This window comes from Micropterus dolomieu, unplaced genomic scaffold (assembly GCF_021292245.1).
Source record: "Micropterus dolomieu isolate WLL.071019.BEF.003 ecotype Adirondacks unplaced genomic scaffold, ASM2129224v1 contig_13973, whole genome shotgun sequence".
NCBI lineage: Eukaryota > Metazoa > Chordata > Actinopteri > Centrarchiformes > Centrarchidae > Micropterus > Micropterus dolomieu.
In genome coordinates this window covers 524-13,334 of record NW_025742959.1, presented here as the reverse complement: position 1 = coordinate 13,334, position 12,811 = coordinate 524, and the positions used below count along the sequence as shown (strand labels likewise).

Here is a 12,811-nt window from a genome sequence, read left to right as displayed (position 1 = left end):
TCAACATTTCTGTAAATGTGCCAGTGTTAGCCAGCAGGCTAATTTTCAACTGTAGTCCATTGGCAAGATGTTATACTAGGCACATAATGGCTTAAAAAAAACACATTAAATCACACAGCAATTGATATACAACAATAAAACATAATGCCATAGCACTGGCTCCATTAAAACATAACATCATAAAACATATAACATATAACCATACAGCCATACAACTGTTAGGGTATTAATAAAGTTACCATCTAACCATCTATCTAGCATACATATACCAAAAGTTACAGGACAGCTAAAATATAGAGACAGACATACATTATTAAGACAGACATACATTATTATTATTATTATTTCTTTTAGACATTAAGTTTAGAAAGGCAGTCCCATGGGAAACCTGAGACACCCCCTGGGGAACCACGCCCCAGACAACAAAAGAGCAACACGCGACCTCGCTTCGCTCTCTTCTCTTCGCTGTTGGCTCTTCCACCCTGCTCGGCCCTCTGGACGCTTCGGCACGCGCAGCGTGCCTCGCCAGGCAACAAACAGGCACTTTTGTTCGCCTGAAGCTACACACCTGAAGTGCCGCGACATCGATCTGCCTTCAGTTTGTTTTATTTTCTTTATTTCTTTTGTTTAAAGTTATAAGTCCGTTAAGTTACACTGGACTAATTCAGGAACGACCAAGTTCCATTTTAAGCCTTTTTCGTCGAGCCAACTTCACCGAGGTCAGACCAAGCCACGTGGTCTCGCCAGCTACAACGAAGGAAACCTGAAAACAGCCGAATTGCCAGACAGAGGAGGCGTTTTCAATCAGACACGGAGAACCCTGGAGAATCCCTAGCAAAAAAGCCAGGATCGGCAGCTAAAGTGGGACCAGCAACAGGCCAAAAGCAGACTGTCGACAAGCAGTAAGACTTAACCCACGTTCTGTGATCAGATGTCCATTTTAACTCCTAAAATCATAGCATTAGTTTACTTTCAGTAGCTCTTCTATGCCGTATGAGTCAAATGCTTCCCGCAACCGAACCTCCAGGCTCATTGTTCAGCAAATGTTTGTTCCCTGTATCCAACCATCTTTTTATCACCTTAGTTAGAGAATAAATTCACTGTAATATAATCAAGAGCTGTGTGTGTTGCCTATTTATAGTTCCTGCCAAGAGAATTGACCCTTTAGATATGAGACTGATTGACTGATTTAAGATAATTGAGCGATTATTAACTAACTGATCACTAGTAATAATTGTATAATTATTCAAAACTACCTAGAGGTCCGGAGACTCTAGGATTATAACAACTCCGGTGGTGCCCTAAAACGAGGAATTAAATAAAATAATTTTATGAATCTTAAAAATTCAATTCTTGGAAATTTATTAAAATGCATAACTAATAAATTTAGGTCTGCTACATAAGATAAAATAAAATAAAATCAGGCACCAACTACAGTATAGTTGGTGCCTGATAGTATACACAATATATACACACTATAAACAGAAACAAAAACAATATAAACAGATTGAGACAATAGTGCAATGAGCAGAGTGCACAGGATGCAAGAGTAAATTATTATTACCATTATTGTAATTATTATGTACATGTCAGAGGTTGATGTGATATACAGGTACACATACATGCATACATGCCACACCTCAACTCTCCAGGGACATATGTGTAGTGAACAACAGTGTGGATTTGTGCATTTTATATTAAATAATTTGGAGACTCAACTCCCCTTTTCTCTCCCAGAGAGAAGGAGCGGGTTTGATTATCAACCCTCTACAGACAGCTGAAGAGACCCCAAAAGAGGGGGGGTTGAAAGGTCGCTTTCCCTAAGTGCTATTCCGGGGCAGTTGATTGTAAAACTGGCCACCTTTGGCAACAGCCGAGATAAGCGTCTCGGTGCCTGAACTGTTAAAATGACAAAGAAACTAACCAGAGATTACAAACAGCCTATCAGAACTCTTCTTAAAGAAAGGGGCAGGAAACCCTAAACTGCCCTACACATGTAACCATGGCATTGCTCTGTGTTTAATTACCTCTTATCAAAGGGATACTCCCTCTCACACCCAGGTGTGACAAAAGCTAGGGCACCAAGGACAGCCCTGAACTTTATGTAAACAAAGACTACAGTCTCCAAATACTCAAAGCACACTAGAAACCAATCATTAATGAAAGATACAGCATTACATATTCTTGTATTCATTTTTTAAGAAATATAATTGTGTGTCAAATTAAGCATGCATAACTTTTAAAAAATACGGTGAGACTGATGTTGAAATGTAATGGTGAACTTCTTATCCAGTAGTATAAAAATATAGAAAGTCAACAATACAGTAATAAGTGACAGCTGGAGAACAATGTTAAAAACAACACATGTAAACAGCATAACAGCAGAAGTTTACCATAAGGAAAAGAGGGGGCAAACCAGCCCAGAGGGGGATATATAAGGCTGTCTGCAGACCACAGGGTTGACTCCATCCTCCGACTTGGAGGGATGTTGTACGGGTTTATCTGTCCTGTTTTGGATTAAACTCTTTGCACCGACTCTTGACCGTCTCCAGAGAAGTTTTTGACTGCAAACTTAGTATTTTTTTACAAAATTTATAAAGCTGGTCAAGGTGGGGACCAGGCTTAACTGGCCTAGCCTGGTCGTACATCTGACCCAACAGCTCCTTGTCTCCCTTTCAATTTAATCATTAAAGTGGCAGGTGACAACAATCTCTGTCCTGGTGACAGGAGCGTTGGGGCTTTATTTGTGATTTGGTACAACTCTCTTCGGTCACTTTAACATCGCTTCAAATTGTAATTGAAGAATCTTTTGATTTTGCCCTGTGGGTTCCCAACCACAATTAACCGTAATTAAAGCCACAATTACAACACAGACACCTTCACCTAACCAGGTCAGAGATTGTTGTCACCTGCCCCTTCAGTGATACAAGGAAAATGTTGTCGTTTTGCAAACTTGACAGAAATAGGGACATGCTTTTGTGTTCACAAAAATGTGTGTGACAATAATATAAATAGAAACTAGAACTGCAAGCAGTTGTAAGCGGGGTCCAAGCCTCCCCCCTCACTCCACGGAGGCCGCGCAAGTCGACCCGGGCGCCCCACCGTAGTTTGGGGGACCTGTGGAGAATAAATGACTAGAGTTATAAATGAAAGGGACTTGCGGTTACGGAGATATAAAATGAATATATGTCTATGGGAGTGTCATTTGATATAAGCTTAGTAGCTGCACCTAGAGGGTGATTGGCATCAAATTTCACACAGTGTCGGGAGGGCATGGTAGATAAGGTCCCCGAGTTTGGTGTATATCGGCCATTGCAAACCTAAGATATCATATCACATCCAGTTTTTTGCATTTCAGCGTATAGCATATAAGCGTATAATTCTGACGTTTTTTGGCGGATCAAAATTCCCTCTACAAACTTTTATCGGCTCAGCCCAGAGATCGTCCTTGCCAAGTTTCGTGCCGATCGGACTTGCGGTTTCAGAGGAGATAATTAATATATGTTTTCCAGTTTTTGCGATTTAGCTAAATGAAAACGTCATCACACAGAGGCGTGTCCTATGCCATACAAATCGGCAGCATCCCGCAAACACAGAGACATAAGAGCTTTTTCTCAATCTGCGTTCTTTTCTGTGCTTGTGGACTTGTGAAACGTCATCAGTCAAAGTACTGTTACAATTCAAAAGTCCACATCTAGCCAAGTACAGTCAAATACCCGGATGTGTTCTTGCTCCACCCGTTTTACTGAGCCTGCATCGGTGGTGATTTGTGTGGACTTCGGATAGACAGATATCCCAGAATGCATTTCGCCGACCAAAAAGCGGAAAGGTCGGAGGAGAAAACTCACAGCTGTAACTTATAATACTGCAGTTCTTGTGTCACATATAGTAGTTTTTTATGCGGGAATATAGTTGTTTAAACTCCAAATATGTGGTTGATTTCTCAAGACAGAGCTGATTTAAAAAATTGCTACGACGTTTACGGAAATGTGAGGTACCTCCCGCTAACGGGTCCGGCCGTCATCAAGTCTGCTGCTGTTCCAATTGCTGAATGACTGACTGCGTGCTCCCGTTCCTGGGAGTTTGTACTCCCGATCCGAACTTGCCAAGTCCGAGCTGTAAAGTACAGAAGTCCGAACTTGGCGAACTCGGTATTGAGAAACAGCCAAGGTTTATGAATGTGCGATGTAGTGGCACGTAATTATGAGGCAAAATGTCCTTTGGTTCAAAATCCCATTGAAATGAATGGTATTTTCCGAAGGTATTTGATCTCCAATTATAGCGCCACCTATAAGCCAAATTGCACCAAATTTTTCAGGTGTCATCAGGGGCCCATGGGGAACAATTGACCCAAATTTGGTATCAATCGGACTTGTGGTTATAGAGATATAAAATGCATGAAAGTCAATGGGATTTTTTTTTCACGTCTTTAATCTGCAATAACAGGGTCATCTACAGGCATATTTGGGTCAACTTTGGTGCCTGTAGTGAGGAGACCATGCTTAACAATTCAGCACAGGTTTCATGTCAATGTGACTTGTGGTTATACAGGAACAAATTTTTCGGATTAAACAGCGCCACCTAGGGGCTAGTTGCACCAAATTTTGCACAGGCCCTCAGGGGGACGTGCCACATTACTGCTCCAAACTTGGACCTCACTTCCTGTTTTTATCATTTTTCACAATTATTTGTTAGCCTATAATTGCGAAAATTTTAGTCGGATCAAAATTTACTCTACAAACTTTCATCAGCTTGGTCCAGGGATTATCCGTACCACGTTTGGTGCCGTATGGACTTGCAGCTTTGGAGGAGCGAATTAAAATAGTTTTTAAATTTTCCGCGATTTTGCGTGAAAAAAAGTTTGGGCAGAAATGGGCGTGGCCTATACCACAAGATTCAGCTGGATCCCCCGAACGCGTGGATATAAGGTTTTTGATATGCACCTTTGTGGGCGGGAGTTCCAAGCCCAAGCGCAATTATCTTGATTATAGCGCCCCCTAGAGGTAGAAGTATGCAGAAATTTGCGCCTGAGGTATTATGCACGGAAGAATAATGATGAAAACGGTTCCCAGCTCTGCTAGTACTGGGGATTCCCAGCCCCACTTGGGCTTGGATCCCTAATAAGGAAATATATAATATAATAATAATATATAAATAGGAAATATCTCTTCATCCACTCATACAGTATAAATTCAGTCTTAGACCCATCCCAGTCATGGCTCTAGTCCATCAGCAGAGGGTGTATTTGTACCACAAATGACAATGTTTAGCAGAATTGCAGCAAGAGAGGCCTCTTGGAAGGCAAGTAAGCATGGGGGTGACAAAGTTCAAAATACCAACTTTACAAGAAATACTGCAGTCAGTTTGACCTGTGAAGTAGTTCACTACTGTAGACTGCCTATTTTTTATTTCAGTACTGCAGAAACATACAAGGTTTCTGTGCTTTACTTGCAGAGAAATGACAATGACAAAGTTATACGCCAAAAAATACAAGTTTAGAAATGACACGTTTAAAAAGTCTCTATACAGTATAAAAAATGTTTTTCAATGTGCCTGCAGGGTGCTGTACACCATGTACTTCAGGGATGATGCAGGTAGCTCCTCAGAGATGGTGGAGTACACATGGTATATGTCTAACTAGAAAAGAAAGAAATCAACTATAAGAGGTCTTAAATGTATCACATCTATAAACATTAGTAGCAAATATATTCAATACTGTGCCACATGTCTCACTTACATCCTCAGTTTGAGGCTCTTTCCTGCTCAGTATTTCAGAACTTGCGAATAAGGGAGAACCACAAACCAAGATAGTTACAGTGAAGTTTGGCAAGAGACACAAAGGCAAGATGTTTCAAGCATTTGAATTTGTGCTCCCCTTAATCTAGATATCTGTAATAAGTCTTCTTCAGTAATTAAATATTATGGAAACAAAAGCAACTTTTGGGGACAACAACTAATACTGCAAATAAATGTATTATCAGTTATATATAAATGTCGACATTCTGAAAAGAGTTGGATGACCAACCAAGCACAGTAACACCATGGTCAGCAAACCAGTTTCCAGTTGTTTTTGCTCTTTGGCAGACGGCAAGTCCTGCTGGAAAAGGAAATCAGTATCTCCATAAAGTGCTCTAAAATCTTCTGTTGCATTGACTCTGGACTTTATAAAACACAGTGGACCAACACCAGCAGATGGCATGATGGCATTGCACCCCAAATCATTACTGAGTGTGGAAACTTCACACTGGACTTCAAGCAACTTGGATTCTGTGCCTCTCCACTCGTCCTCCAGTGGATCCAGCACTCTGTGAACAGCCAGCCGCCCTTACTCTGCAGCAGTAAGGGCGGAGAACACTGTCCGTTTTCCTTTTTTCTTCTTTGACATGCGTTCAAGATCACTGCAGCTGACTTTCACCGACTTGATTGTCAAACGTGAGCTGTCGGCAACTTCAGGGGCAGGATATAGAAACGGCGCCATGAAGCCGGACACATTCTACCTGCGTGAGCTTAATGTGAACTTAGAACAGTGACTGATCAGGCAGAAGCTGGGGCGAAAATGTATAAAACGTCTATAAAACGACTGATTAACATTACTATCATGTACACAACTGCACAAATCAGTCCAACACCGCAATTTCGGAGACCCACCTTCAAATAAGTTATTAGCAAACATGAGCCTAGCTATTAAGGATAGCTACTATATGGTAACATTAAGCCCTGCATATACTTGCTTTTAACTACACATTCGCATACGCAAGATGGCTGCCACACATATCCCGTGTTCCTTTGGAGCATAGGTTGTGAACGTCCCTAGGAATTAACGCTACGCTATGCATCCGCAAGATGCAGTTCCACACATGAACGAGATCTGACCGGCAGGTCAGCATCTGTTCCAGACACCAGCCCAGGTAGTGACAGTATGCAGTTGGTTTGCCACCCGTAATTAAACGCAAAAGAAGAAGATGGTCAACAGCAGACTTAAAGATTTATGGCAGGATGTTAACAATAAAACTCCTGGAGCTAGTCCGCAATTACCAAGATCACTATGATGCCTCATTAAAATCACAACCTGCTCGAGTGCCGCCATGTTTGGTTTGTTTACGATGTGCAAATGTGGAGGTTGTCAAGGAAGATAATCCTGTGTCGGCGAGGGATGACCTGGTCCTGGTCCGCCCCCTAGTGGATTCAGATTTATACCTCCAGGTACACGCAAAGTACGCAGGCAAGTGTGTGAACAATGCCCTTTGTGTTGCAGCTGCTAGTCAATGTCGACTGCACCTGCGCAGTGAGCAGTGCTAGAAGTGGGCCGGTACTTACTGTAACTATTATTAAAAGTGCATTTATATTGTGAGAAATAACAGACAGGACGTTTTCTCTCCAATTAGTGCTAGCTTTGTAGTGGAGTGTTCAGGGCCAGTCAAACCAATGAAGCAGCTGGCTTTTAAATCAAGCTGCATGTGTAAAATGTAGCAGCTGCGAATCAGAGGAGAGATGACTTCCGGAGGTCAAAAATGTCATATTTAAGTTTATGTTCTGCTTGCTCAACGGTTGTTTGATAGATTGCTATTAAAACACATTCAGAGAGGATTTAAGGTTGCACAGTTTCTAGGAATCCACAATGAGAGACTGGATCATAGTAATGCTCCTGAGGCTGTGGTTTTAGGCTATGGAAGATATCATATCAAATCAGTGAACTCTTTTAAGTCCCTATTTAAAACATATATTTATAGGAGAGTCTTTCCCAATTTTATTTGATTTTATTCAATTTAGATATTTACTTTTAACGTGTATTTTAGTATTTTAATTGTTTTCTTGCTTTTATCGGGTTTTTGTTTTTATGTGTTTTATTGTCTTTGCACTTGTTAAAGCACTTTGTAACTTGTTACCATAAAAATCTAGATATACGATTATCTTCACCTACTAAACACTCACAGAGGACGCTGCATTGCTCTGATGACCTCTTGAAGGACAGTAAGTTCAACAATGTATTTTGGAGCCTTATGGTGTGATTAAAATTATTTTATATAATCAATTCTAAAACAAACTGGGAACCAGTATAATGCTGCCAAAATCAAAGGAATGTCAGTGCAGCATTTGGTTTGTTAGAAGCTTGGCAGCAGAGTTTTTTCGAAATTAGATTGAAGAGGAGCGTAGAATTTACATTAATAAAATACTATTACACAAACTACTACTTACAAATCCTTCCCCTTGTCCTTCTACTCAGACACTCAGTGATGGGAAGGTGGTGATGATGCTTTTCGCTGCAGCCAGCTTCTCTGCACTAAGAGGGTAACTGGAAAATAGGACAAAAACATTGCCACTTCCTCACTCAGTGACACAGGTATAGTCTTGTGGTTTTTGTTTCAGTGCACAATATTTTTAAAGTTAGATATTCATGCCAAAGTGTGGTATGATGCAATAATAAATTATTTTTAGAGAACTTTTCAAAACAATGTTACATGTAAGTATTTTCACAAGAGCAGAGACAATTACACACATCAAACAAATAATCAGATATAAGGTAAAAGTAGCAATAAACTTAAATAATTACAAAATTAAAATACAGTTAAAAGAAAAATAGATACTTCACACCTCTCCACCAAATCTCTTATGTAAGTCTTCCCAAGAAGCTTCCTCGATGGCACTGACAGGATACCTGTAGTCTCATACTCCTTAAGAATCTGTGGGGCTTTCTTCTGAAGTTTTGACTGTAGGGCTGACTGTGTTCTTCGTTGTTAGTGGTAGGCTGTGTAGAGGCAACAAGAGATGCATCTTATTGCAGTCATATTCAAGGTCTTGACAAAAGGTTTTGACAGAACTTAGAGGCAAGTGTTTACCCAAGGAGCCTAATTCCTGTCTTTAATACATACTGGTCATTCATCCACAACTTACTCAGCTGCCTGATATGACCAGAAAAGCACATCTGAATGTAGTTTGAAATTTCTAAAATAATATCTTTTTATGCTTAATTCACTACCTCTACAATGTGATTCATTTAAATATGTTTTTAACAATCATTTTCTAACAAGAATAGCTGACTCTTCATCTGCATACAGTATAAGGTATTAATGTATAAAACTACATAGGTGCAGAACTTGCACCACTGCGTAGATTTGTAAGGGTGGTCGTTAGGTGACAGGAGTCAGGGGAGAGTGAGAGTGTAGCCGCTTTCATACGGAGATCAGCGTGGAAAGAATCCGCATTTATGTCTAATTCATACTGAACAAAGGTTTGCAGCTTTATCCCGTGTTAAAATGCCTTTATCCCGCAATCATGTGTGCTTTCACATAGCGGTCCGGCTTTACAGGAACCAGTGGCATGCCGCAGCATGTCGCCTGTGGCTTTTCACAAACAGATCGTTCCGTCTTTCTGTCTCGTGTCTGTCTGTCACCAACTTTCCCTGCTCAGAGGCAGATAAAATCTGCTCCATACCTTTCTTAAACTGCAGCAAGCCGGCAGATTGGTGCAATATCCCTAAAATAAGGTAGCGTGAAAGCTGCTACTGTTAGGAGCTAATTACAAAAGGTACCAGGACTCTGTCAGAACCAGGAGGCCAGAAGAGGGTGATTGTAGAAAGTGAGCAGTCTGACGAGGAGGTTTAACTTGAATGATAAAGCATGACAAGAGTGAGCAGTGATAAGATTTAAGATGAATGATTAATAAGCATCTTGTAAGTTTATAAAACAATTTACTGTTGTCAAACTATACTGTTGCCTACATATACCAATAATATAATTTAGCTTCAAATTTCACTCTTACTCTTCTTTAAGTTTGTGTTTGACATAATACCTTATTATCGCAGTTAAAAGGACAGAAATGAATGTATATGTGGCACAAAAGGCAATTTATTATTTTGGCAGGTAAAAATATGTTTGGCAGGTGTATTTCATCTACCAGCCACCTTGGCAGGTGAGTCAAAAAGTTAATTTCCACCCCTGTTTCCAACGCGGACAAGCGTTCAACTTATCTTACTTAGGCCTATATGTAACCTTATCCTTGCGAAATAAAGTAACTCAACTGTTAGGTGCACCACTCGATATAGGTTTTCCAGTAACCACAGAGCCACTGCAGGAACTTTGTGTTATCTAACGTTAGCTAACAGTTCACATTAATGGCGGTGTTGAGTCGCTTTCGAACGACTGACTTCAAACCTAACGTTATTATGTTAACATTAACGTTACCAGGTTTCATGCAGACTTTATCGAAACGAGCTGCTAATTTATTAACTGTCATACACCCAAACTGAATTTTAGATGGTGTCATTTTGATAATAAATACGGCAAAATTAAACATCAAAACCACAATGGACGCTTGGTGTAACTTAAGTAACATTACTTAATGTTACAGTCATTGCTGAACAAAATGTAAAGGTTATCATGGATTTTCTTTTAAATGGAACGGAAAATCCAGCAACATTAACAAGACTTTGAATAAACACTTAATTAAATATGATTAGACTGACATTATATATTCATAAAATAGTTAACAGTTACCAAGAAAAAACATTCTAACTTAACAAGAATGGTTGCATTAGCATTGGCTCTCTAGCTAATATTAGCTAGGTAGCTAAACTTAGCATTACCTCGAGGCCTAACCAACTGTATGATCCTTACTTCAAAATCCTCATATATTCCATATTTCATAATGTTGACATATTTTTTATTACATAAAGAACTACATTAAGATCAACTAGAAATGGATACCTACCGAAGAGTCTGACAGCATACCAGTCGATGCAGCCTCCATCCCCTTTGTCTTTGTCTCTGTGGCTGAAGGAAGTTTTTTTTTTTTCTTTGTGGCTTGAAGAATATGTCATGTTGCTGGGCAGATTCATTTGTGGATTTGTCATTATCTGTATTTTAATTGTTGTGTATTTTCATTTATTTCATTTTCTGCTGTTACTTTTTGATTTTATTGGCATAGTTGTGGGTTATCAGCGCCAATAGTTTATACAGTCTATGCTAATGCCATACTCAACATTGAGAAATATCAGATTAATTACATTAGGATTATAGACTGTAAATAAAAAGTTATAAAATAAAAGTATAAATCTTGAAATACAGAATTAGATTTGGTGATTTGGTGAAGATTATGATGAGGGTATGAAAAAGACCAAAAACTGGACATGTCATTTAGCTTTTATAGTTGATATGATATAGGCCTACAATTCTATTGAGTAATATAAAAACAGGACCAACACATTTTTGGTCAGGCTGTTGTTGGATTCTGAAAATAACACATAAGTTGTGTTAAACTGTCCAACACACGCAGTGTGTTTAGATATTTTTACCCATCTTTTGTTGATATTCACACAAAATGTGTAAAATTGTAACAAAACATGTTTTGTGTAATTTTTTTAACAAAACCTTTCTGTACATATAGCCCCTTTAACATGCTAATATCATGTTTGTTAGCGTGAACCTGCATTGGTTTTTAATAACCACCATTAATAATGAAAAAATCTATAGAAGGTTTCACTTACACATGAGGATCACAAACAACAGCCGTCCAGCCATGATGAAGCTGAGTGCTGAGACTGTCTAGAATCACAAAAGATACTTGTGTGTCTACATCGACTGAATTGTCATTTTGCTGTTGCCGTTCACTGTTTTTCTCAGGAAAACCACAGCTAGCATCAGAGGCTAGATCACAACAGACAAGCCACAGAAACAAACACACTCTTGACATCCTTTTATAAGTACATGTGTTTTATTTAGAACCACTTAACCACATTGGAGGCGAACATCTGAAGAAAGATGACAAAGTGTGTGTGAATAACTAGCTTAACTAATAACTACATTAAAACATTTGTACACGCATTTACAGTGGTGCGCAGTAATGAACTGCATTAACATGCACTTAAAAAATCATAGGTATTTGTACTTTACATAAGTATTTTTTTTGCAATTTTCTACTTCTACTCCACTACATCTTAGAGGGAAAATATTCTAGGCCTACTTTTTACATCACTACATTTACGTGACAGATTCAGTTACTAGTTACTTTACAAAATAAAATGTTTAAACACAAAACCAATAAAGTTATAAAATGTTATGGGTTGACACCAACAAAACAAGCATTGTGAAGGTGTTAATTTGGGCTCTGGGCAGTTGTGACAACATTTCTCACTAATCTAATTTCATAATGTTTCAATCAATTAATGGAGAAAATAATCTGCAGATTAATCCATAATGGAAAATAATCATTAATTGCAGTCTGATACAAAATAGTTCCACCTCAACCAACTACAACAGTAAAATTCTGCTTTTACATTAATGAGTAGTAATAATCTAATGATAAATAATAGTATAACATGATTTCTGCTTTGAGTGCTTTCACTTTTAATACTTTAAGAACATTTTCCTGATTATACTTGCATACTTTTTCTTGGGTAACATTTTCAATGCAGTCTTTTACTTGCAATATACATAATAATAATAGTATATTTTACAGTGGTGTATTAGTACTTTTACTTAAGTAAAGGATATGAATACTTCATCCACCACTACACACAGCATGTTGATGGTCTGCTCTAAGTAAACATGCAGTTTTATCCCATGTTTGTCCTGAACATTTGACCATATACAACTTATTCCCTCTAGTCGGTAAAAATCTCACAATTAAAATGATCAAGTCATCTTAAAATCATTATTGTCTTGCAAACTCATTTTTAGACAGTTTCCCCTTTTCACTGTATTCTTATGTTTTAAATCTTGTTCTGTAATTGGGTTTTACTGTTTTCTGTTTATGTGATTTGTACGAATTTGTGTACATGTAAGGTAAATGTGTAAAGCACTTTGATATAAATATG

General features: G+C 38.7%; 1 protein-coding gene across 1 annotated transcript in view; it reads right to left on the bottom strand.

The window, feature by feature from the left end:
* Positions 1 to 10,779, bottom strand: part of LOC123966674 — a gene marked incomplete at its 3' end in the record, with an annotated part of 14,072 nt that extends 3,293 nt beyond the window's left edge. The window contains exons 1-3 of the mRNA XM_046042811.1: positions 10,708 to 10,779; positions 8,593 to 8,746; positions 8,197 to 8,293 (exon numbers count right to left, since the gene is read on the bottom strand). The remainder of the gene's footprint in view (positions 1 to 8,196; positions 8,294 to 8,592; positions 8,747 to 10,707) is intronic.
* Positions 10,780 to 12,811: the final 2,032 nt, after the last annotated feature.